Genomic DNA, 24,542 nt, shown 5'->3' with positions numbered 1-24,542 from the left:
CTTTCCCCTCTTCTTCTACTTTTATAGCAGCAGGGAGACTACCTCAGAGATGTTATGATGCCATAAAGGATGCTGATTATTTATTTAGGAGAAATGAAATGTGGTTTAATGGAGTGTGCGTTGGGCTCCAGGCCAGTGAGCGGGCTCTGGTGTTCTGGGCTTCAGTGCAGATGCTCAGGGTTTTCAAGGGAAAATCAGTGTCAACTCATGAGCCCTTAAAAAGCTCATCTTGGCTCTTCCCCAGCTCTGCTGCTGGCTGAGTTGCAGCCCTTTGCCTGACTCTCCCACCACTTGAGATGGGAGAAAAATGGGCTCCAGCTCTTGATGAGCTTCTTAGTCCTGCTGGACTCCAGACACGGCGCTCTCAAAATTTCATTTCCAGCCAGGACAAGCCTTGCCCATGGGAGCTGGAGGTGGCTTCCAGGAAGGCATTTCCCACACAGAAGCAAGGACCCCAGAGGCACTGATGGATACCTCAGAATAATGTTTGACCTTGCCCAAAATCTGGGCAGTGCAGCCACCACCCCCATGCCGGCCACTGTGCAGGTTCCTGGGACATGTTTTGCTCCCCGCTGGACATCCCTCCCACTAGTATGGATTGGGATATCTTAAGGGATTTAAATCTAAACTTCAGTTTCCCATGTGTCTCCAAGTTCTCCCTGTGCTCTCCAGCACAGGGATGTGCAATGGACAGAGATAAAAAGGAGCATGTATCAAAATGGAACCAGGCCACTGGGGAATAAAGTCACGTAGCTATGGGAAAAACATGTGTCTGTGAAGATCTCCCTTGACTTTAACACACACATTCTGCTCACTATGAACTGTCTTTTTATATAACTTGACCTAACAACATCTGCAAAATCCTTGCCTTTTTGAAACTGCTATGAATAGATCACTGTTTGTTTCTGATTAAGCCTGATTCATTTATCATTCTGGTCAGGCTTTCATTCCTGTAAATACATTTACTCTCAAGTTTCTCAGTATTTAAAATACATATTTCATAGTAATTCTGAGGTCAGGAAACCAGTTTGCCAAAGACCATGTGCGCATTTCTACAGCATAAATTTGGGGGTTTTTTTGCTTGTTAAAAAAAAATGTCAGTGTCTTTGCACTACTTACAATTTTGAAAGGAAATCTATGGTAATCATTTCTGCAAAAGAAAGATTTACTAAATGATTGGTTGAGTATTTAGGTGTAAACTGTTCCTAGAGACAGTTCAATGAAACCCCTGATCAATTAGTTGCACAACAATAACACTGAAATACAGGAAAAGTAGGATATTCAGGGATAGCCATTAATAGATAAACTGTATGGATAGTAAGCTCACAAGTTCCCACATGTCAATTTTCAAATGTTCTTACACAGAAGTCAATTTTAAAGCAGAGTTAAGGCTAAAACACATTTTGTCAGAATGTAGAACCTGCTGCCTAATTAAAATCAAATTTGAAAGACTCAAAGGAACCCAAAGATAATCTATGCCAATATGATAAAAATCAGGAAGGGGGGAGAGGAGAGACATGTCGGGATGCTGGTGGAGAGGACATGTGGTCCTTGGCTGCAGTCCTGCCCGCTGGGCAGCTGACCTCAGCCCTGGCTCGGCCCAGGGGACATCCAGGAGGACATGGGAAGGAGCTGAGAGCCCCTCAGGGGGTGGGAATAGGGGTCAGACACAAATTTGTAAGCTTGATCACTTGGCTGTGCAGAGAACAACTTGTTTTTTTGCAGGATTTCCACTTGAGGCATTGACTTTGTGGTTTCTGTGTATAAATTAATTTTGTTCCCTGCAGTGGCACCAGGTGAGATGCAGGTTGAGCCTGCTGTGGGATGCACACGGGGATGAGACAGGAGCTGCTCCAAGGGCTCGAAGGACTTGTTAATACCCAGCTCCAGCTTGTGCCCATTTCACAAGCTGCTGTGTCTCTTCTCAAGCTGCTGTAAAGCCAAGCAAACACATCACTTCTCCAACCAGTCTTGGACTAATTTTGGCTTGATGATGGAGGTGAAAAATGAGTTGCCTCTTCTCTGCACAGCTGCACTCTGATCTCGGTATGATTTCATCTGTATTTCTAGAAATCTAGACGTTTCCAGAAATATCTGACTAAGTAATCTCTTCATGGCTCTTCAGCAGCTCCGCTGGCTCCTGCCACTCAACCTGTTTGTTAAAATTAGCAAAACATTACATAAAGGCTAACACAGTTCCCAGTTTGGTGTTGTGCTCAGTGAGTTCAGCTAAAGGGTGCCTAACGAACACAAACTGAACTAACCTTCCAAGAACGGTCCGTGGGCAAGGGTGGGAAACATGAGGTAGCTGCTGCTGGGAGAACACAGACAGATGTCGGAAACATTTCTCCATCTGTAAACAAACAAACAGCCCGACACCCAAATCGGGCCAGTCTGGTGGAAAATATCAAAGTCATGACCTTCATCAAAGGAAGGCAAACAGATGACACAGAGGCAGGACTCACCGTGTTCCGTATCTGCGGGTGCGTGGTGCCGGTTTTACGAGGGTCTCCAGGGGAGATGAACTGAAGTGACCAGTTTAGGTTCCAGTGAAGCTTTTTGCATTTCTCAATCACCATCTGAAAAGGGACAACCCAGCCTCGGTTTGTTTTTGTTTTCTTCCTGGTGATCTCTGTTTTGATGTCTGCTCCAAAATTTCCCTTTTTTTTTCCTCCCTTTCTCCTCCTTTCCCTTTGAATTTTACCATTTCCATTTACTTTTCCTCTGTTCAGCTCCCTAACTCCCTTAGAGCTCCACATTTGTACTCCTCAAAACTAACTCCTCAATCCACCATTGTTATCTACACACACATTTGCTCGAGCAGTTGAGCCTAATATGCCACTTCTCATTCACTGTGTCACATTCCCCAGCTGCAAACAGGCCTGTAGCCTACTGCAAATATAAAAACCCCACATATATATTTCAAGTCAGCTTATTCATGTGGCTGAATTAACTTATTAGACATGATAGCTCAATCAGTTGGAATTGCCCAACCTTACCTTTAGTTCTCTTGAGGAATAGTCCCATTAGGTCATGTATCAGCCAGGCACAGACTATAAGTGCCTCATTGTTTTGGCCACAGAATTGAAGAATTAATAATTTATGATAGCGTACTTCTAATTTTTATTGCAGGCGCCTCATTCCCTTCCAAGTGATGGTGTTCAGAGCTGAGTTTCAGGAGAGGGATATTTTCAGATTTTGCGAACAGAAATCCTTTTTACACGTATGACCTTTGGTGTGTCTGGATTTATTTTGGTGTTTTGTCAAAACTGGTGTGTTTGTGAACAAGTGTGCAGCCAGGGCACCTCTGTTTACCCACTCTACAGCATCTAACTCACTTCACATACCCAAAAGTGGTAACTTGGAATCATATCGTAGCTCCTCCACAGAGTCTCCCCGTGGCTCCAGACCTTCCTGGGTAAGTCCAGCAGTGGCTGTTTCACTGCTGCTCAGACAGTGGTGGAGATGCTCCCGCGGGAAAGTCTCACTGTCAGCAACTGGGTACTTTCAAACCCCTTTCTCCAGCTTCCCCCAGGCACCTCCTATAGGATAACACCAGCTACCACGAATCCATCCCCTACCCTCCTTGCAGTGACTCAGTGCTGTCCACAAGAGAAAAAAAAAAAAACGAATCACAATCTCAGCAACTTCTGCTGACCCCGTTCACAGCCTGCAACACGAACAGCGGCGGCAGAGCAAAGCGGAGGTGGAAAGCCGAGCTTTGCGTTAGGCAAGAGCCTTGTGGGACCCTGCAAAGAAAGCTTTGTTTGCGTGCTGCTGGCTCTGGCGTGCCCATGCATGCTTGTGCCGCATTCCCGAGGGAAGCTGGGTTTCAGCGGGGACGGGAGCTGGGACGGGAGCTGTGTGGGAAGCTGGCTGCTCCGCTCCTCTCTTTGATAAACTGGTGGTTGGGTCCACCTATGAGAGAACTGCTTTTGCGGTCTTTGTTTTGGCAAGGCGGCTCTGTAAAAGTAAATTGAGTTCCCTGCTTTGTAATCTGGGATGATTTTAAATCTCTTTCAGCTTTTTTTTGAAGTTAGTCGGAATAATTAAAGTTGTGCTGGCAAACGGGAGAGTGATATAAGTAGCAAAAGCCAAATTTCAGGCTGCAGGCAGCCTGCATGTGCCTGGGATCTGCCTGATGAATGAAACGAAGCTAAAGGACGACAAGCTAGTGGGGTTATAACAACTGAGGAGAGGCAAACATAAAATATTCTTTTGTAGGGATTAAAAAGAGATGTCGTTCTGCGTCTTCAGAACCCGTGTAGATAAGGTGGAGCTCCGTGGTCTGCAGAGGGACAGAACCTCTGACACCCTGCTGCACCTACAGGGATGGTACAGGAGCTATATGCACAGCGTGTTGGACACCCCAACCTGAGGCTGGTCCAGCCAGAAACACCCTGATACAGTCACTCACCCCTGTTACAGACACCCTCACACAGAGAGCACCTCCAGGGCAGAGGGGAAGATGCAGCTGCACTTACCCCCAACCTCAGAACTTGCTATGAAGACAAAGCCTTAGGGGAATACAGAGGGGTTTTTTTCTTTTTTGTTTACTTAGCTTGTGGGAGTTTAATGTTTAATCATTGCAGAGGAGCGAGTGGGTTACTCCTATAATTGTTAGCCATGGTTTCTGCCTTTTCCTTTTGTCCTTTGTTCTTCCTTATTGTGGCTCTTGCATTTTGTGGACTAGATTGGCTTCCTATCACAGCCCACTGGTCCTTGATTTCTCAGAAAACTATGATTTTACAGCATTCACAGAGAGTCTCTTCATTTAAACAACTCAAATTAAGGGCACAGGAGTAAGGGATGCCTGGCAGTTGGTTGGTTCCATAACTCCAAAGGAAGAGGATGCTTCCCCAGCAGACAGGCATGGTCCAGGTGGGTTCCCCTCATGTGAGTACCACCATTCCCACAGAACAAGGACCCAGCTCCATAACCTGCTCCCAGCCTTCACCCAGGAGGAGCAATTCCTGTCTCCAGAAGCAGTGGTTCCTGATTTTTCAAATGAAAGAGGTGCAAAAGGAAAAAAAACCAATTTTAACTCCAGTCAAGGGAACCCTTTGCTGTTAAACAATTGGGACACATTTTTATCCAAAAACTGTATCCTAAAAACAAACAAAAAAAATAATCCCTAAAATTGTAAAGCAATTTATGGACTCAGAGGTTGGCAGGTTGGTGTCATTACTTGCAACTACATAAGGCAACCCTACAGGGCTCTTCCCTATGTGGAAAGTTTGTGCCCCAGCAGAGCTCAGGGCTGCCCCCAGCAGAGGTTCACCTCTGCTGTTTCCTACCATGTGACACAAAAAACCAGCAGCTCTATTTTGCCCTTATTTTGGCCACCCTTTTTTCCTTTTGCCTCTGCAAACCACCCTGCTATGCTTTTAATGGAGAGAGGCAAATTTATTTGATGATTTTGATTACTCTTGCTGGTTAATAATTAATAAAACAGCACCATGAGATACTTCTGTTGGGTTCTTATTGCTTTTAACAAAACTGAAAGATGCTTTTACAAAACTGTAACTCAATCTCTGTAAAAAGAAAGATATGCCTCCTAATTGCCATCAAATATTTATTTCACCTTTTTTTTAAACACTTCATCAGCTCTACCTTACTCCTTTCTAAACTTAACTCATCCTTGTGTTAATGGTTCATAAGACATTATTTAACATCTACAGAGGTAATTTCCTAGTAGTAAAGTCATTCCTAGTGAGACATATGCCCCATGCCATTACAGCTGCTTCTGAATATTTCTGAGGTGTGATGAATCTACCAAATGATCCAAAGGATAAGTCGTTTCTGTGTTCTTTTCCCAACACAAAACAGGGTTGACAGAAGCAGCCTTCTTTTCATCATTAATATCAGAATTATAATCAGTCATTAAAAAAAAAAAAAGATTGATGTGTTTCATAGCCAGCTGTCTACAGAATAATAATAAAAATTCCTGAATGCCACAGAGCAGCCCTTCTGGAAACATTGTCATTCCAGGTATCAGGAGAAACAAAAATCCAACCCACTTACCACGAAAATTGGGTCTCTACCTCTAAAATATAAAACCACCAGGGTAACTTAGCTAAATTTTGCGTGGCTGGATGAGCACAGTAGCTTGATGGCAAAGGTAGCATTTGGCATGAGAACAGCTGTCAACATCTGTCCACTTTGGGATGACAGATGGCAGGGAGCAGAGACGCCAGTGCTGTCACCGGCTGAGCAGAGGTGCAGATGACCTGGCAGTGCTGCTGTTTACACAACCCCTTGAAGCTACTGCCACAACCTGTGGAGCTGGTTTTAGCAAGAGTGGAAAATCTGTGGAGAGCAAGGAAATGCTGAAAAGCCAGACAAGCTGGAGCAATATCTGGAGCGGCTCTGGGCGCGTTGTCAGTTGAATAATTTTCAGCAGCGCTTCGATTTCATCCCTGTTCAGCCCCGAGTTGACTCGTTGATGGCAACAGGGCTTAGAAAAAGGGCTCCAGAGGAAAATTGTTGTCTCCTAAAGCGTCCTTGGGGGTCAAGAAGGAGAGGCCAGGATTGCCTTGGTGCCCTGTGGCAGGTTCTCACTGTGCCCCAGGCACAGGGGCTGCTATCTCGATGTAAAACACTGTTCCCCTCCCCAGCAGGGCTGGAGCTGCTTCTGGCTCCAGGTTTCTTCCTGATCAGTGATAAGCTCAGGGTGGGCTCTCCATAGGTGCTGTTGGCAACAGGGGATTTTATAAACCATGTCACAGCTACATCCATTACCATAAAAACACACTAAAAGAGCCTTATTCCTGCACTGACTTCAATAAAAGTATAAATACTAGGGAGAATGTAATAAAGACACAAGTACTGTAAATTAGTAAGACCCAAGTTGGGTACCTTTTGCTGACAAAATATTCACATTTGATCCACAACAGTAACCCACTGCAGGATGTGCACTAAATGCAAAGGCTGTGGCTTCCTATAGTAACAACTGGAGCAGCTGGAAGTTACAAACAGTGACATTTGATCGAGTTTGGGACCAATTTTCTAGTTGCTTTAATCCCAATGGTCAGTTTTAATCTTTCCTTCAAGGTAAATAAAAGGGGACATTGCTGACGACAGCAGAGTTTGCACAATTACACAAAGGGAGGTAAAAAAAAGCAAATCGTGCTGAGTAATACTGGGAGCTCCTCAGAAGCAATGAGGTGGGAAAAATGGGGATTGTTCAAAAAGGGTGACAGGCATTTCACCCAAGAAGCAGGAGTGATTAGGGCTGAAGCGAGCTCAGTTTTTCTGCTTAGAAACCACCCTAAGACACCACAAAATAATTTTTCTGAAGGAGATGTAAATCAAGGAATAACCTGGAAAGGGAACCCCACTGGGCTAAAAAGCTGGAGTTTGGGAATGTCTTCAAAACCTCGTCATTTCACATGTTTTCTAAATTTAAGCATTCGAAGATTTTTACATTCCTTCTAGATGCTCTGGAATGGTAACCAGTGTTTCTATTTTCCTTTTTAAATGTAGGCAGAGAGTTGTAATTTTTTTTGTCATCTATTTGAAGTTGCATAATGTAGTATGGTGGATTTTATAGACATAAATCTTTAATAATTGGTTATTTTATTTTATTTTATTTTATGAGCTCAAAAGCTACAATGTTAGTTTTTAACCAGGCTCTCCATACATTTCAATTTTTGTTCATATTTTAATGGCTGTGTGGGTGACACAATCACATGGCAGTGAATGGGCCAAGGTGTCTGCTCTGGAGATCGTGCCAATTTTTGGCTTTAATGCCACCTCTGTGCCAGCTCAGAGTGCCAGGTGATACCTGATCTGGCACAGCACCTGCAAGAGTGTGCTGGGAAAAACGTTGATCCCATCTGAAATTATCAAAGGAGGTGATAAAAAGGGCTGAGGTATTTTTGACCTTGTGCTGGGAACCCCTGTAGTTACTCCTCTGAGGCAAAACGCCACATTTTAAATGCTGGTGCTTGGATCTCCACCTGCAGAGCTGTTCTTCCTAGGAAAAACCCTGGCCTAAGACTCAGCCACCTGTGTGGGCATCCCTGTGGGGACACACCCATAAGTGGGTACCCACGAGAGGGTTTGAGGGCTGGTGGCACCAGCAGTGGGACTCTCACCACTGGCACAGTGCTTCGACCTGCCAGAGGGAGAAACCCAGAGTGCCATCACCAAGGGATTCCCCAGCCTGGGAAATATTAGCCACAGCTAATAGTCAGAAGGGTGTGCCAAGGGCAGGGCTTTGCAGCATACTTTGGGATCTTGCTGTGACTGGATAAAAGCTTTATTACTTCCACCCATGTGTGCTGGGACAGACTGTCACTGTGAGCTGTCACGGCGAGATGTAATTGTACAACTCCAGGTAAATGTACCGATGAGAACAGCTTCAACCCCCAGTTTTACTCCTCACTGTCTAACAGAAATGTAAATTATCTCTGTAATGTAGCACAGGGTGAAATATTAAACAAATAAAGCACATAAAACAGTGTTTCTCTGCCTCACGTTTTGCCCAATGACAGCGGCAAAGCACTGTCCTGACCTGACTGCAACAGCCCTGTGAGCTGAAAGCCCCTCAGGCAGTTTGCATACATTTCACTGCAGAACACGCCCTTTTCTGAAGAAGATTAAGCTCTCATCTTTTAAGCTTTGAAATGAAATGAAGGTATTTAAACCTTTTTATTGCAGGGACATTGTATTTTAAAGACAATTCACATTTTTTTATTGCAGAGCAGTTTTAGGTTAAAATAGAAAAAAAAAGGGGGGAAAAGGGATTTTTGTTCTTTCGGTAATAAACTTCATATCTAGAAATGGTATGGGAGCAAAATAAAAATGCACTGTTTGGTAGAAAATGAGGACTCCCCATATGTATTGCAGTATAATGCTATGTGCATAGGAATTAGGAAAACAACTGCAACATAAGAATATTAAGGATATTCAACTCCTAACGAACTCAAAGTGTTTAAATATGACTTTAAGGGAAACAGAGTACTTAAAAGGCTGTGAAATTACTTCATCACTGTGAATCAGTGCTAATACAGAGCAGCTACATCAGAGTGCTTTTCTACCTCAGTATCAAATTAATGGCAAGATCTAAGGACGGGCAGCTGAAGCTGAATGAATTCAACCTCCATGTGAGATTAAATTCCCAAGCTCTGTCAACATCATTTCGTCAGAAGAGATGAAGCTGTGGCCTTTAAAATGCATATTGTAAATATGCTTTAAAGCAGCTTTTGAATTAAACTCTCTGCTTATATGTGCAGGGATTTTAATGCTTCTGCTCCTTTCCTCCCTATGGGAGCATGGAGGGAAAAGGTTTGTCTGTGTTGCCCTCAAAGTGGCCATCACAGAGTTCTTCTGTAAGGCAACAACTGTAGGGAAACCTTCTTGAGTGCTTTAGCTGATTGTCTGCAGGGATAGAGAGGATGTTTTTCCTTCACTACCCATTAGACCAGCTCAGAAATCAGTGTTATCTTCCCGAGCTTCAGAAACTGGCCATAAACAAGGTGAACAAGGGTCTACTCCCAAGGTAGACAGGAAGACCTTGTTTCTTAGGGTCTGTCTTGCTCATGTGTTTAAGTCACAGCACCTGGCAACCCTGAAATAAGAGCAGTTGGTCTTCCCCAGGTTACACTGAAGGAGCCCCAGAGAATTTTTGGTCTGTTTCTACGTTATGGCAAATAATTTAATTAGGTAATAAATACTACCTAATTAATCCCATGCCACTGCAAAAAACTCAGACATTCATCTTCTGGCATAAAGTTTAATGATTGAAAAGCTTTCCTTGGTTGCTCACACTGAAGGTGTCAGCAGAGTAACGACCTTGCTTGGTCACAGCCTCTTAGAAAAGTAGTCCCATTGAGGTCAGCAACACCCCTCTTAAAATAGTGCTCAGGAGGCATACTGCATGTGGATGGAATTTGCAATATTGAACCCATAAAAAAAGGATATAGTGACAGCATTTTGCACCACACTTAGTAATTCACTGTCCAGGCTTTTTCCTGTTTTCCACTGCAACATAACTGTTATTTTTAACAAAACCGTTTTGTCTGAGGCCGAATTAATTTCTTTAGAGCAATGAAGTGAGGTTTTGTTCCTATCTCTTTATTTCTGCATATGTATAAAGTTTCTGAACTTCCTCTGCTAGATAAAATTATCCATCATGAAAATACAATTAGAAAAGTGAAGAATTTTGGAATTGTTGAATATTTTTTCCTTCGTTGTCAAGACACTGGAGATGTGTATTTAGATATACAAGGTATATGCGTTATATGCATATTTATATTTGTGTATTTGCATATATAGAGATAGATATATACTACTTTGTATGCTACTGCTATATATGTGTATGTTCTACTGTGAAATAAACACTTGTTCTCAAAGGTGCATGTTGACATAGGTCACTCACCAAATGTTATTTATTATAGACTATTTTGAGCAACTGAAATCCCAGCAGGAACTGATGTCCAAACTCTCTTACCCATTTCGGTGATGAGAGTCACAAGCAGGTCCTGAGTAAAGGATTGGTACAGGAGAGGCCTGCCAATATTTTTTTGCCAGACGTGAAGACTTGTGAGGATACCTGCCAGCATTTGAAAACTGTGAATAGAGACAACTGGAGAGGAAGTAAGTGCCTGTTTCATAATTCTGCTGGAATATACTGGGCCCTGAACCAGATTCTACATTGAATTCAGTGGCATTGCATGGGGCTGTGCAGACTTTATTCTTGAAAATTTTCAGACATGGCAGGGTAGGTAAAATACAGATTCTGTCCTTTGCAATCTCTGCACTCCTACTTTGCACTGCAGAGTAGGAAAGTCCCCACACAATCTAATCACTTCAGATCTGAAGTTTACCTGTTTGTCACTGCAATTACATTCAACTCTTACATTTGCACACCCCACAGAGAGGAATTCTGGAAATACTGAGGTGCTTCAAAGTCAGTGAGCTCAGCTGAGTTTTAAGTGGACTGTGTACCAGGACAAACCATAACACTAGAGCTACGAGCTGCTGCTTACTGAAAGCAAGTTTACTTTCAATTGAGGCATTAGAAAAAACTATATTTATGGTATATTATATACAGATATATATACACACACAAAGTTGTCTTGGACAAAGATTCCTCTCTCTTCATCTTTTGGCTTTCCACATGTGTATTTCATGAAAATACTTTTGTGAACAGCATAATTTACAGAATTTGGCTATTTTAAAGTCTTTGTATCTCAGCGTAAGTAAAGATAGTTCTTCATATACCTGATTGTCTCCTCACTAAATTGCAAACATGGAGAGAATTAGGCCATCTTAAAAGGAAGGTTGCAGCAGTCTTCCGTGATGGAAATTATGGTAAAATACTATAAGAGCTTTGTTACCTGATTCCAATAAAATATATTCTTTCTTTTAAATGTAATAATCTTTTTTTTTTTTTGCCTTTCCTGAGTCCTATTGTCAGAATATATGGTTATTCAAACCTCGTGTGGGAGGCTGGAGAAAGTATTTGAAAATTAATACACATCAGAATACAGGCTGCCACAGTTTTCATGTGTTATGGGATGACTTTTGATTGCAGGGGTTTTTGACTGCAGAAAGGGAGTATAATTTTGTAAAAGGCTCTTCCATGTGCCATATCCTGCAGTCATTCCATGAGCTGCCACAGTCAGGACAGTTCTGTCAGGAGGAGGAATGTCAACTTGGAACTTCAGTGGGGGAGGGACGTGGTGCCTCCCCCTGTTAATTGTGTTGCATTAACTCCAGTACGACACTGTAAAGTGAGAATCAACCAAAAAAATGTATGAATAATTGTGAGTGAAGTCTAGATTGAAAAGTTTCTGGCTCGTGCAGCTGCAGAGTGTGTGACCTCTCCAGGGTTTGATAGGGAAAAGTTGCCATGGGAATGGTGCAGCATTGTTTGCAGCTGACTTCAGCTTTTATTGTTGTGCTCTGATTACAGCTTTTGTTTCACTGTGAAGTATGGTTGTTACATGCCAGCTTGAAACAAAGATGTATTTACAGGGTATAGCCGAGTTCAAATGATTTCTATAATTAGAGAGAGCACTGCTTTAAGCAAGGGAAAAAAATAATCTTTATTACTATTTTCAGAAAACACTACGTTTTTCAGTATAAATTTGGTGTATTTTCCCAGTAAAACTGGTTAAACATCATTACTGGAAGTTGCTATTTGCCACTGGGACCGATGGCAACAGGCTCTGAGGCAGCACCTGAGACTCCAGGGCTCTCTGAGCAGGGAAGGGCAGGGGCTGATTTTCCACATGTCCAAACTGTCACAGAGTCACAGAATATCCGGAGACAGAAGGATCATCGAGTCCAACTCTTGGCCTGCATAGGACAACCCCAACACTTCCACCCTGTCCCTGAGAGTGTTATCCAAATGCTCCTTGAGCTCTGCCAGGCTTAGCCCGTTCAGTGCCCAGCCATCCCCTGGGGGAAGAATCTTTTCCTGATATCCGTCCTAAACCTTCCTTGACACAGCTCCAGCTGTTCCCTCGGGTCCTGTCACTGGTCACAGTGTGATGCTGCGCCTGATGCGCTCCAGGACACAGTTGGCCCTTCTGGCTGCCCGAGTGTGATCTTGGTACCCAGTGTGCAACAAGGCAATAGTTACGCACTCGAGGGAGGCACCGATCATTTATTTCAGAGTTGTGCAAGCCTGGGTGCTCAGTGGTATTCCATAAATCCAGCACACCCCACCAGACTTTCTGCACCATTATTTATACACAGAAGTTCAGAGTTAGTAACAGCTGCTCTATCAGGATTGGTTAGTCATTTCCACAGAAATTGCATAATCCGAGAAAACTTTTATGCATGCTCAGGGGAAGGGTCTTCACCAGGGCAGGGGTCTCTTTGATTGGTAGGTATGATTTTTAGTATTATAATGAAGATAGTTGAGCTGTGGACACACAGACCTTGAGTCTTCTGACAGTTTAGCAATGTACACATCAACACCTTGATTTACTGCATCTTTAAATCTTTTTAGCTCCAGGACGTCCTTGAGCAAGAGAAGCTAACTGCTGTGAGTTCTAAGGGCGCAGTGCTAATTCGTATTCAATTTGCCATCGACCAGGACTCCCAGGTCCCTTTCCGGGGTGTTGCTCTCTGGGGTGTTGTTCCTCAGTCTGTCTGTACATCCAGGGCTGCCCTGGGTGCAGAACCAGGAACCTGCCAGGTAAAACATCACATGGTCAGTGATTACCAGTTCACAGAAACAGAATGTTAAGGGTTGGAAGGGACCTTAAAGCTCATCTCGTTCCAACTCCTGCCATGGGCAGGGACACCTTCCACTGGATCAGGTTGCTCCAAGCCCTCTCCAACCCGGCCTTGAGCACTTCCAGGGATGGGGCAGCCACAGCTTCTCTGGGCAGCAGATACCAGTGCCTCCCCACCCTCACAAGGAACACTTTATTCCCAATATCCAACAGTCCCTTCCCCGCCGGGGCCTCCCCATTAAACACAACACCACTATCACAGTAACTGGACTACAACTCCCACCATGCCCCGCGCCCCCGGCACCGCACTACATGTCCCAGCAGGCTGCGGGGGCTGCGGCGCATGCGCAGGGAGGTCTCCCGGCGGGGTGGCGGGAGGGGCCCGATCCCTCGGCGGGACTCGGGAGCGGGGGAGGCTCCGGGCCGGGAGTGGGCCCGGCAGCGCCCGGCTCTGCTCTGCTCGCGGCTCCGCCACGGCTCCCCCTTCCCCGCGGCTCCTGTCACGGCTCTCCGCACTGCCAGCGCTCCAGTAAGTGCGGCGGCCCCGCCCTGGGTGATGCTGTTCCTCCCGCGCCTGCCCGGTGTGTGACCGCGCAGAGCTCTGTCCCGCTCCCGCCGCGCCGCTCCCTCCTCTTCCCTTCCCGTTTTCCCGGGAAGCCGCCGCCGGGCGCGGGGGCTCCGTGCGTGTGTCACCCGTGGGATCGCCCCGGTGGCGCTGTCACGGCCCCAGAGGTAAGGGCGGGGGTGGGCGAGCTCAGCGCCCGGCACGGGTCGGTCCCCTCGCAGCCCGGGGTGAAGGGGCGACGTTATCCGGGCAGACCCTGCAGGGGCGGTGCGGGCTCGGCTCTGGGATCCCAATCCCAGGCTGCAGCTCCAAGGAGGAGATCAGTGTGGCTGGGACAGCCGGCGTGTGGCGGTGGGTTTGTTTTTAGCCTTCGGAAAGGCCCGTGTTGGAAAGCTGTTGCCCGTGTTCCAGGTTAGCTGTGTAACCCGGGCTGGTTATTTACTGAGCCGGAGCGATTTTGAATGGATAACTTGACTATAAAATGAGTGTTAAACTGTAACTACTGTTGTTATATCCGCGGTTTTTATCACCTGTAAAATTCCGGATAGGCGTTTGACGTGCTGCTGGCTTAATACGGGTTTAAATACTGCGTGTGTTGTGCAGTTCCCTTAGGAAGGAGTCAGGCATGACCTTCGTAAAAGGCATTATGTTGTTGCATAAAATGTTTGCAAAGTAACATCAAGAGGACAGCAATTTCTCTTTGGGGAAGGAACAGGCTGCTGTTTTGAGGCCTTTTTTAAAAAAAAGTGTCTAATTTTCACTAATCAATGCACTGTGCTTATAATCAAGCAGAATGAACAGTCTTCAAGAGGGGAAGCAGTTATTAATTTGTTAGGCTGAGCGTGTGAATTAGGCTTGAGCAGAAGGGGGTTACTTATCTGAGTAAAGTTGAGCGGTAGAGTTCCTTTTTAAATTTTTTTTAGGTTCTCGAGAGCTAGATCTCCCCATGCTTCACCTTCTCACCAAAGCACAGTACTTTTAAAGAGACTACTGGATGTACAGCAAGCTGGACAGCATCAGCTTTTTTGTTGCCTTTTGACAAATTCCTTACCTTACTCACAGAGGCTGTAATGTCTGTAAAGATAAATTTTCTATTCTCTTCCCATTATCCAATCCCACACATGGCACTGGAAGACAGAGCCATATTTGATCCTGCAGTTTGGGCCTGTGGGGTGTGAGGAGTGGCTTCTCGCTGTTGAATGCATCAGGGCTTGTTGGGTTTTGCATTTTTTTCCTCAGATTTGTCCACTTCCTTTTTTATATTTGGGCTGTATTCATTCTAAAGCAGCACAGACACAGTCTTTACTGAGCTGGAATTGTACCTGGTAACTTTGGTTACTCTATGATGAGTTATTCTGTCTTAATGAGTTTACTACGCTGCACTTTTAAGGATGGGGTTTTTTTTTTAATACTTTTGATTTGGAAATAGTTATGAAGGGTGATAAATTCATGTGAGTTTATTTCACAGCTGAGTTACAACTTCAAAGCAAACTCAGCAGTCCTCAAGAAGGTCTCTACATACAGTTTTGTAAAGGAAGACTTTTAAGTTTTATCACTTGTTCTCATGAGGCTCCACACTGGATAAATTCACAGAGCACTCACTGCATTCTAGGGAGTCTTAGGAGAGAGTTTGGAACAGTGAACTTATATTTTAGGTCCATTCAGTCTTGTTTCCTACTCTTGGTTATTTTTAGTTGGGGGAGTCACACAAGTAACAATACATAAAACTGTCAGGTTTGTAAAGCAAAGAAGTGTAGAAGTGCTGCTTTCCTGTTTGTCACGTGAGTAAGTGTTAAAAGTGGGCTGGAATCTCTCATGGGAGAGAGAGATGCTGGGCCTGGTTGGTATTTGGAGGAAAACTTTTTAATTCAGGGATAGGTAAGCACTGATGCAGAACGTGATAATTCAAGAAATAATACATGGGGGGTTTATGTATCCTGGATATCACTGAATGCTGGACTGCTGGAGTCAGCTTTGCATAAGAAATGAAACTTTGTGTGACTCTCTTATGTTCTATTTGCAGTTATTAAACATTGTGATTTGATTTTGTGAGTGTAGAAAATTTAATTTTGAGTTCGTCAGTTCTAACGATACAATCTATTTCCTTAAGCTATTTCAGTGCTTTATAACTACACTTGGCCTCACGTTCCACTGTGTAGCTCTGCATTTTAAGGGTGAAGTTAAAGAACAGCATGCACACTGGGTCACTGACAGGTATATTGCAGTGTTTAAATATTTTAGAGGAGGAGATGCTTTCATATAAATTAGAGAATAGGCAAAGAAGAACCAGCGTATGAAGAAAATAGGCAGCATCTTATTGCTTTTCCTCCTTCTCTTCCCCTGTATTTATTTTTCCTCAGCAGTAGTAACTGAGTGACAGAAGACAGACACACACATGGGGAATAAGGAAGGCATGTACATGAGGAAGAGACATGACTGCAGGAGAAGCCCTTGTTTTTTCCAGGTAGCTGTGGCTTATTTCCCAGGGCAGGGGAGCTGTTTGAGCTCACAGAAAGGCTGCTGTATGTCAGAGCGTTGGTGCAGAGGAGAGGAAGTGCAAAAGTCAGTTTTTATTGACTGTAACAGATTAGAAAGAACTTTAGGACATTACTGAAATGTGAACAGATCTCTGCTTGTAACACAGCCTCCAGTGCAGTGCTGGATGTAGCCCAGACTGCCAGGCCTGCACAATTCTTAATCTATTTTAGTAGATTTAGGATTCCATCGGTGTCTTTATTACTGACTGTTCCTGGTTATTGGAGCTGACAGTTATCAGAGTAAATGCAGTTCCTTCAGAGAGCAGCAAACCAGCAGCATTGGCAAGTGAGTGCATGTTCTGATGAGAAGTTCCCTTGCATGCTCTGGTGTGCACTAGGATGTGTCCAGCTGTGCATCAGTTTAGACAAACAATAACTTGTGATACCAGAGGATGTATCTTTCTTGCAGGGTGGTTTTTGGCAGGTTGTTGTTTTTTTTTTTGTTTGACTGATAATTATGACAATAGAAATATTCTTAGAAAATACTTACTGAGGTTTGGAGCCAAGTGAACCTTTGTAGAATTGTATAATTACATGAAAGTACAGGATAGTAGCTTACTTCAGTGCCAAAATAGGGGAATTTAGGTAACTGGCTTTAGCATAAAACATTTTTACAAAGTGTAGCAAGTGCTTAAGAAGTCACCAGGAAACAAATTATATAAGAAACAGAACAGTCAGTACGTGTATTCTTTTGGTTTTGGGCCTAAATGCAATAAGACATGGCTAGAAGCATTGCTATCAATGATTTATAAAATTATGTAAGAAACCTAAATATCAAAATTCTAGTGAGCTATCTGACATTTAAAAATAACGTAACTGCTTTAGAAAAATTTCCTGCTGAAGAGGTCAGAGTAGTGAGAATGGTTTGAGTTCAGGTTTTGAAGTTAGCCTTTAATGCAGAGAATGACTGAAATGAATTGGAATGGGAGATATGGCAGAGCCATTTCAGAATTTTTTCTTCTCTTGCACTGATCTCTCAAATTAGGGCTTTGAAAATAAATGGGTCTAAGGTCATCTTGCCACATGCTGTACCCTAACTGTGAGAAATATTTAGATACGTGTTCATATATGGCTGAATTCTATAAATAACACTTTCCTCTCAGTGCTAGGTAAAGCAGCAGGGTTTTGTTGCTGTTGAGGAAGGAAGCTGGTTCATTGTCTCAGCACTAAGCAGCATTTTCTCCCTCCAGGGACTTGCAGAAGCATCTAGAATGTGTAGGTGTTTCTTTAATCTTGGAGAAGGAACTTATTAAGCTTTCTGGTGCAGAACTATATGAGCCACTTACTTTTAACAGATGTTATCTGCTCGAGGAGGGAGTTGCAGGTCTGGTAGACATTTGTGGCATTCAACAGTTTAAACAGTTTTCAGGTTTGAACATATGCCTTTGCCTTAAAATCTGAATAGTTTCAGGTATTTTATGTAGAAGAAAGGTGGTTCAGTGGTGAGGTTGCTGCTCTGGGACTTGGGAAACAGGTTCAGCTCACTGTGTTGCCAAAAAGCTTCCTGTGTGGCCTGGGACAAGCTGCTGCTCTGTCCCTCCGTTCTCATACTGAGACTGCAGAGCAGCAGCAGCAGCTCTGCCTTGTGGGAGCATTGTAAGGGTATGGCAGGTTTGATGTGTCCAGTGTGCTAGTCCAGGTGTGGTAATAAAGCTCCATTGTGCTGGGAGGGAGAGGCTGGAGAAACTGCCCAAGGTAAAAGCCAGGGATGAACTCCAGGCAGGAGGAGTCAAACCAGAGTAATAAGTGGGGGTAAAAAAAAGTTTTGATTGGAAATATCTTGGGTCAGTTAAAGACAGAGAAAACAAGTGCTTGAAACTTTAAGGAGCGCTGCATTGCTTTGCTTGTTTAACAAAAATTTATAACAATGCTTAAAATACCTGAACAAACATGCAAATCTTTTCTGTTATGGCTCTGCCACGCAGGGAACGGTAGCAAAGCTCTCTCTGTTCCTCTGTTGGCTGTTCTCTTCTTTGGAAGATGGTTTTAATTCTAGCTAACCATTGCATCCAAGTGTTTTGGGTATCAGTTTTGTTCCTTTATTCTGCTGGCATGATAGGCAGAATCTCTTAAATTAGACCTGATTTATTGACTTTTCGTGTGAAAGAGGCTGAGAAAAAATAACTTCTGTACCCCCCCACTGCCCCAAGGGGGAAAAGAATTTGCAGCCACCTCTAAAGAGCAGTGTATTTAGTAACATTATAGAGCTAAAAGTATTTTGGATCTAAAACTCTTCTGGTGCAAATAGGCCCTTGCCATTGCTATAAGTTGAAAATATAGACTAGACAACAATTATCAAGCTTTGCAAATAATGTTTTCATTGTTGAGAGTCAGCACTCCCAGGAACAGTCTGGATACTGACAGATAGGTGATAAATTCGTTCATTTAATATGTAATTGGTTTGATGTGTATGCTCTCCTTGGGTGCTTTGGTACCCACCACATTTACATGCCATGTCCAAGAAAATGTGTTTGAACTTGTTCAGACTAGTGACTTAATTAAGTGTTCTTCTGTTAAGCGCTAGAACAGTTACATGCCAGGTTTATTGTAAGAGTGAACAGTCCTCTTAAAGCTGCACTTCAAAAGATGTTGTTAAATATATTGGTTAACTCTTTAGGGAGGCCTAAAATGACAAATGCAAACTTAGGCTGTACTAAAAATTTGTTTGACAAGTTATTTCCGTGTCTAGTAGACTCTGTGCCTGCGTGTGCATTTAGTGCTGCTTAAGGGATGTTCTTGATTCAGAAGTGTTTTTGCTTATTCAGGACTTCTGGCTTTGGGTATATTGTTTTTTTTCTCATTAACCTTTTTCTTTTTATTTTTTCTTCCTTAAATCAAGTTCACTGCAGGTCCTGTAATTTATTTATACTGTCTTGCTAATTTGTGCAGTGCCCTGTTTTTTGGGTGGAGGAGCATGATTTCTTCAGAAGGCTCCTTGGCTCCCTTCTTGGGGGAAGGCAGCAGGACAGTGTGTTGAAAAGCAGCCTGTTGCATGTTCCTGGTACATCCAGGATTTCCAGGCACGTTGTTGCACATCCACAGGACTTGTGATTCCTCTGGAGTGTTTCCATCTCGCTGTGTGTAGGTCAGACAGGAGCCCGGTGACTTCCTGGTGCTGTTGGGATTACTGTGTAGGTGGAATGGTGTTTTTCTCCATATGCACTGTTTACTTGGGGTTTGGGAACCACCTTTGTCAATGCAGAGCAACAACTGAGCAGTGACTGGGTTTTGTGTCACCCCACAAACAAGAAGAAAGGTGAGGGAGAAGGTCAGCAACCAGACATGGGCTGTACCTGAGGTGAGGACAATTCCTTGGGCTCGTGGCTTGTTTCTGAGGATGAAAGCTGCTGGAAAATAATTCTGTGAGAAGTTCCAGTGAATGATGTGCTTCAAGTCAAGTGCTTGTGTGCTGGCACTGTGCTACAGAACCTGTCACTGCAGATAAGCTTTCACTTAAGGGGTTTCTTTCGGTGTCAGGTGAGACTTTTATTAAATATGCCAGCGTGGGATTTAATGTTCTTGATTTAAGATGTATAAAAGAAAGGAGGGGGGAGGCAATGTCCCCAATATCTTGTCATTTGATGGGAGCTTAATTTTCCCCTCCCACTGTGGTAAACAGGAGCTGACATGTGTTCTGTAAATGCATATTGGTTCTCTTACATGAGACAGACAAAGCCTTGTTCTCCCTAAAGAGCTTTCACTACACTTGCACTTACTGAAGAGCTCTGAGATTAGTCCTAATCTCTGTGAATCCTTGTGTATATAATTGATAAGTGAGCTGGATTCTGGAGGAGATATCTGGTCTTTGCAGTAGAGGGAATTTTGGCCCACATAGTGACATGCAATGAACCAAACATGGTCTGTACTGAAAAGTCCCATGGTATTAAAATAACAGTCAGGTGGAATTTTTAACAGCAGTAATTTTTCCTTTACAAAGTTTTAATGTAGAGGAACTGTGGCCTTTTTCTAAATTATTCTGCACTGAATTTGCTAAATTAGATCTATAAAATCAAATTTGATAATCAGTTACTTGCTTTGAGTGCTTTGGTTTCCACTAAATCCTTTTACATCTTTCAAAAGGGCCAAACCACGTATTCATCTGATAATCTTCTATTCATTATTTGACACTTTAAATTAACTGAAAGTTCAGTTATTTACAGCCCTTGTTAGACTCCAGTTTGGTTACAAGTGTTAAAGGAATATACTTCCTTTGAGCTCACTGCAGACAGAGTTGTTAAATGTTGTCCTAGACTTGTGCTTGGAGGGAATAATATGTGATATGTTGTGCTCCTTGTAGGCAAATGTAATGTGAAGTCACAGTTTGCAGGTATTCAGCTACTCAGAACTGGCTTTAGAGTGTCTTAAATATGTGGAGTTGAATGGAATTGGTCTGAGTATGATATTTTTGCATTTAAATTTGGAACTTGCCTGGATCTTTGTGCAAAAGGTAATCCTTTACTACTGCAATGCTCTTTTAATTTTTCCTCTGGCTTCTACACAGTGTTTTTCAGCACAACATTTTGGTGCTACTGAGGCAGATAATTTCTTTTCTTTAAGTAGTACTTTCAAAATTAATTTAACACACTCCTATGTACATGCTGCTATTTCTTTAACAATGCTAAAGTACTCTGTGAAAACTGAAGAAGATATTTTCAACTCACTAATTTCCTAACCAGCTGGCCTTTTCATTTCTTGAATACTTCACAGGAAGGAGGTCTGTGTTTGTTTATACTGCTGAGTTTATACCCAGGATTCAGAGTGAAAATCAGCAAGACTGGCTCAAAAATGGCAAACTTCTTTTTTTAACCAGCCTCACCTTCTTTTTGTATTGAACTTTCTCAAGTCAAACAAGCCTCACCAGGATTTATAGTTTGAGGCAAATGGGAATTTGAAATAGATGGCAGTGTGTGGAATCCCAGTGCTCAGAGTGGTTGGCCTAAATGAAACAGTTAATAATTTATTATTGAAATTAAACAGCGTTTTTTTACGAATGGTTAACTAGTAATAATAATAAGTAATCCTAATAAGTAATATGCTTATTCCCTGCTTCATTTCTAGTTTGTTGTAGTTGTCATGAATGGAACAATTTCTATAGATGAAGCCTGTAAGCCTTTTCAAGAACAAGGACCTGATTTGTCTGATTTCGAGTTTTTTAGATGGCACTTATTATAAATCTTTTCAAAATTTTAAATAACGTTAAAAACCATTGTAAATAATAACCAACTCTGAACCTGCATTTTTAAGCATTTTAATTACTCTGTAACTGAAATTAATGAGCATTTAAAAACTTGAGGATTGTGTGAGATAAGTCAAAGTGAATTAGGGTATATATATTTTGGTTTTGTCATACCTATCTCTGGTTATATCTCATTTTGGACTAACTCTGTATTACCTAGACTGAATATGAAGTGATGAAAACTGAACTTCTGACTGTTGTAAAGACTTGGCATTATTGAACATGTTCTTTCCCTGTCTCTTTGCTTTGTTATTTTTCTTTACTGCTTTGTAGGCTGGTCATCATAAGTTATTAATGAATAAATTCCAAGAGGTTTTTTTTATAATGGCCTCATTACACAGGGCATTTAGAGGGACAATTAAAATACTTCTTTTAGCTCGGCAAAAACCATTAATAGGTGAGGTGGGGGTTTTTTTGGTTGTTGTTTTGGCTGTCTTAAGAGATCAGTGATAGAGAGGAGTTTGCTCCTGTGCAGTGCATTTCCTCATATCCCAAAGCCTTTGGCTCCTATTGCAAACACCTTGAAATGGAGAAAAGTAGTTAAATTAAGAATAGTTAAATCAAGAGCATGAAACATCACTGAGAGAAATTTCTGCAAAAGTTTTTGAGGAAGTACCAGTCTATTCCATTGTGGAATTTGTAGAACAGTACTTGAAATAGGCCAGTGAGTGATGGATTCGGGTAACTTCAGAACATTTTCCTTAGAACTCCAGTCTTCCCCTAAAACATAATGAAATTTTTACCCAGGCAAAAGGAACATTAGTAGATAGTATGGAATAAAATTAAGTCATTTGACTTGCTGGGACACTGGGACAGGCAGGAATGGGTGGCTTACCCTGACTTAACAAGTCTTCCTGGAAAACAGCAGATCCGTGTTTTGGAGACAGAATCATGACTGAGTAAGACTTAAGTGCAAGATAAGGCTGCTGGTTTTGTGAGATGATTCATCAGTGCAAAGGATGATTTTTCTATCTTGTGGTCTGGTTGGGAGTTGATTAGGTACTGGGGGAGGGATGTGGTGGTTGATATCCCTCGTAGTTTGGCCAGGGGTAGGAGAGGTCAGTGCTACCAGTGTTGACTTCAGGTTTTTTAATTTTGAAAAAAATTAGTTATATTTAGGAATTCTCTTCCAGGTGAATACTGGCCTTTTGCAGCTGTTTTTTCCCTTCTTTTTGACCACTTTAGAGAAGAAATATAAATTTAGGGGGCAGTGTTTCATGGAGATTTCCACTTCCCATTCTTAGAGGTAGTTAGAATGTTGGTAATAATGTCATAGGGTTCTTGAAATCAAAGTCATGTCTTCTCTGTTAACAGAGGTATCCAATGTCTGTTGTGCCCTCCAGAACAAAAAGGAATCAGTGAAGGATCTTTGGGAAATAGAAAAGCTTGGAGTGTAATTTTAAATTCATCAATTCTGAATTATCTTTGGCTGTCGTCAGATTTGCAGCCAAATCACCTCTCCAGCTCCTGGATTAGTGTTTTTCTGTCATGTTTTTGGTACTCAGGAAATTGTAGCTTAAAGGGTTGTGTGAAAGATGAGCAGAGACATTGTCTCGTAGTTTGAGTGATCTCTGGTGGACTGCCTGTGCTGGAGGGGCTTCAAGGGGTTGAAAATACAGAATTTTGAACTGCTGTCCTGGCAGATTTATGGGGCTTGTTTTTAGAGGCTGTTCTGAGCTGGTTGTCTTAGGGTTGGGATTTCCCCCCCCCTTCCCTTCCTTGTCCTGAATGTCCTCAAGAAGGAAAGCTTTCATTGCCCTGTTCTTCAGGGGATAAGCAAGACAGTCTGAACTCATCCCTTCCCCTGGGGAGTCAGTAAATGGTCAGTAAAGAGATGACCAGCTGGACAGGAGCTGATTTACTGCAGGAAGCTGATAGTAATTGCCTGGGCAAAACCCAGGAGCACTCACTAATTGAGCTGTCCCTGGAAGTGCAGGAAAGACTGGACATTGCTGGGGATGCTGCTCACCTTCCCTTTGTGGTGATGGAGCTGGTGTAAACAGGAGGGCTTGGAAAGGGAGGTGGGGAGGAGGGATGGGCATGACTCATGGCATCATTTTGTGTTTATCAGGTGGAGTTGTGCTAAGGTTGTTCTTCATTTCATAGACATGAGTAAGTAGGTAATGTGTGTTTCTTAATCTCCTTAGCTAATAGGAAAAGAACCCCAAAGTCATCTCCTGGGGTAAGTTAAATCCAGAGTTTCAAATGTCCACACCTTAATAGAGCAGGAAGTACAACTGTTGCTCTAAATCAAAGAAATAAAAGTAATAAATTATACCTGGAGCTTGGGGAAAAGATGTAAAATAAAGCTAAAAGGTGAGCTAAAATATTGCTGTATTTCTTAATCAATCTTTCCTGTGGAAAGCCTATTGCATGGGCTTTTTATCCAAACAAAATTCTGCTTTGTCTAGTCAGCCAGTGCTCTGTGGTTTGTACCTACCTGTGCTCAAAGGAGAGGTTGGGGCATAGGAAGGTCACCTGGTACACCACTGCAACAATCTTGTCTAGACTTTATACTTGAAGATATGGAGGCTGTGACCAGTCTGTAAAGGAGGTGAACTCAAGAACAGGTGCTGGTGGGAAACTAAAAATAGGAATTAATGTAGGAGAGTTGAAGCTGTCTGTTATAAATGGTGAAAAGGAGATGCTTGTGTGCCTCTGCAGGTTCTACTTGTGCAGTCATGCGTTTGCGGGGAGACTGGAGAAGGTGATCTGGGATTTTTATTTATAGTGGTGCCCAGGCAGCCTCCAGTGTGTGATATAAATGTTGGGGAATGCCAGTTTATGTTGCACCCCAGAGGAAAAGAGCGGGGAGAGGGGAAACCCGAGAGAAGCTGGGCTGATGAGGTATGTACCTACTTAAATTAGTGCACTGCTGCTGCAAAGGGGGATGGAAGGCTTCAAAAATAAGTGAGACCTCCTCACTTATAACACAACCCTCCAGGAAAGAAGTTAAAGGAGCTGAGAGTTTTCTCAGTTCTTACAGAGTGTCACTATACACCCAACAA

At 42.9% G+C, this 24,542-nt stretch overlaps 1 protein-coding gene across 6 annotated transcripts in view; it reads left to right on the top strand.

Moving 5' to 3' along the window:
• The first annotated feature begins 13,584 nt into the window (after positions 1–13,584).
• The window catches only part of PLEKHA1 (pleckstrin homology domain containing A1), a 32,796-nt gene continuing 21,838 nt past the window's right edge, over positions 13,585–24,542 (top strand). For 5 of the 6 annotated variants that reach the window (XM_018078496.3, XM_018078492.3, XM_018078494.3 and 2 more), the window contains exon 1: positions 13,585–13,725. The gene's annotated coding sequence lies outside the window, so the exon portion shown is untranslated. Of the gene's footprint in view, positions 13,726–13,790; positions 13,929–24,542 lie in introns of those variants that run through there. The other variant, XM_018078493.2, reaches the window with a different exon arrangement.

Source organism: Manacus vitellinus, unplaced genomic scaffold, assembly GCF_001715985.3.
Source record: "Manacus vitellinus isolate BGI_N305 unplaced genomic scaffold, ASM171598v3 scaffold_40_pilon, whole genome shotgun sequence".
NCBI lineage: Eukaryota > Metazoa > Chordata > Aves > Passeriformes > Pipridae > Manacus > Manacus vitellinus.
Note: the sequence above shows the minus strand (reverse complement) of the source record. Positions and strands in the feature narration are given on the sequence as shown.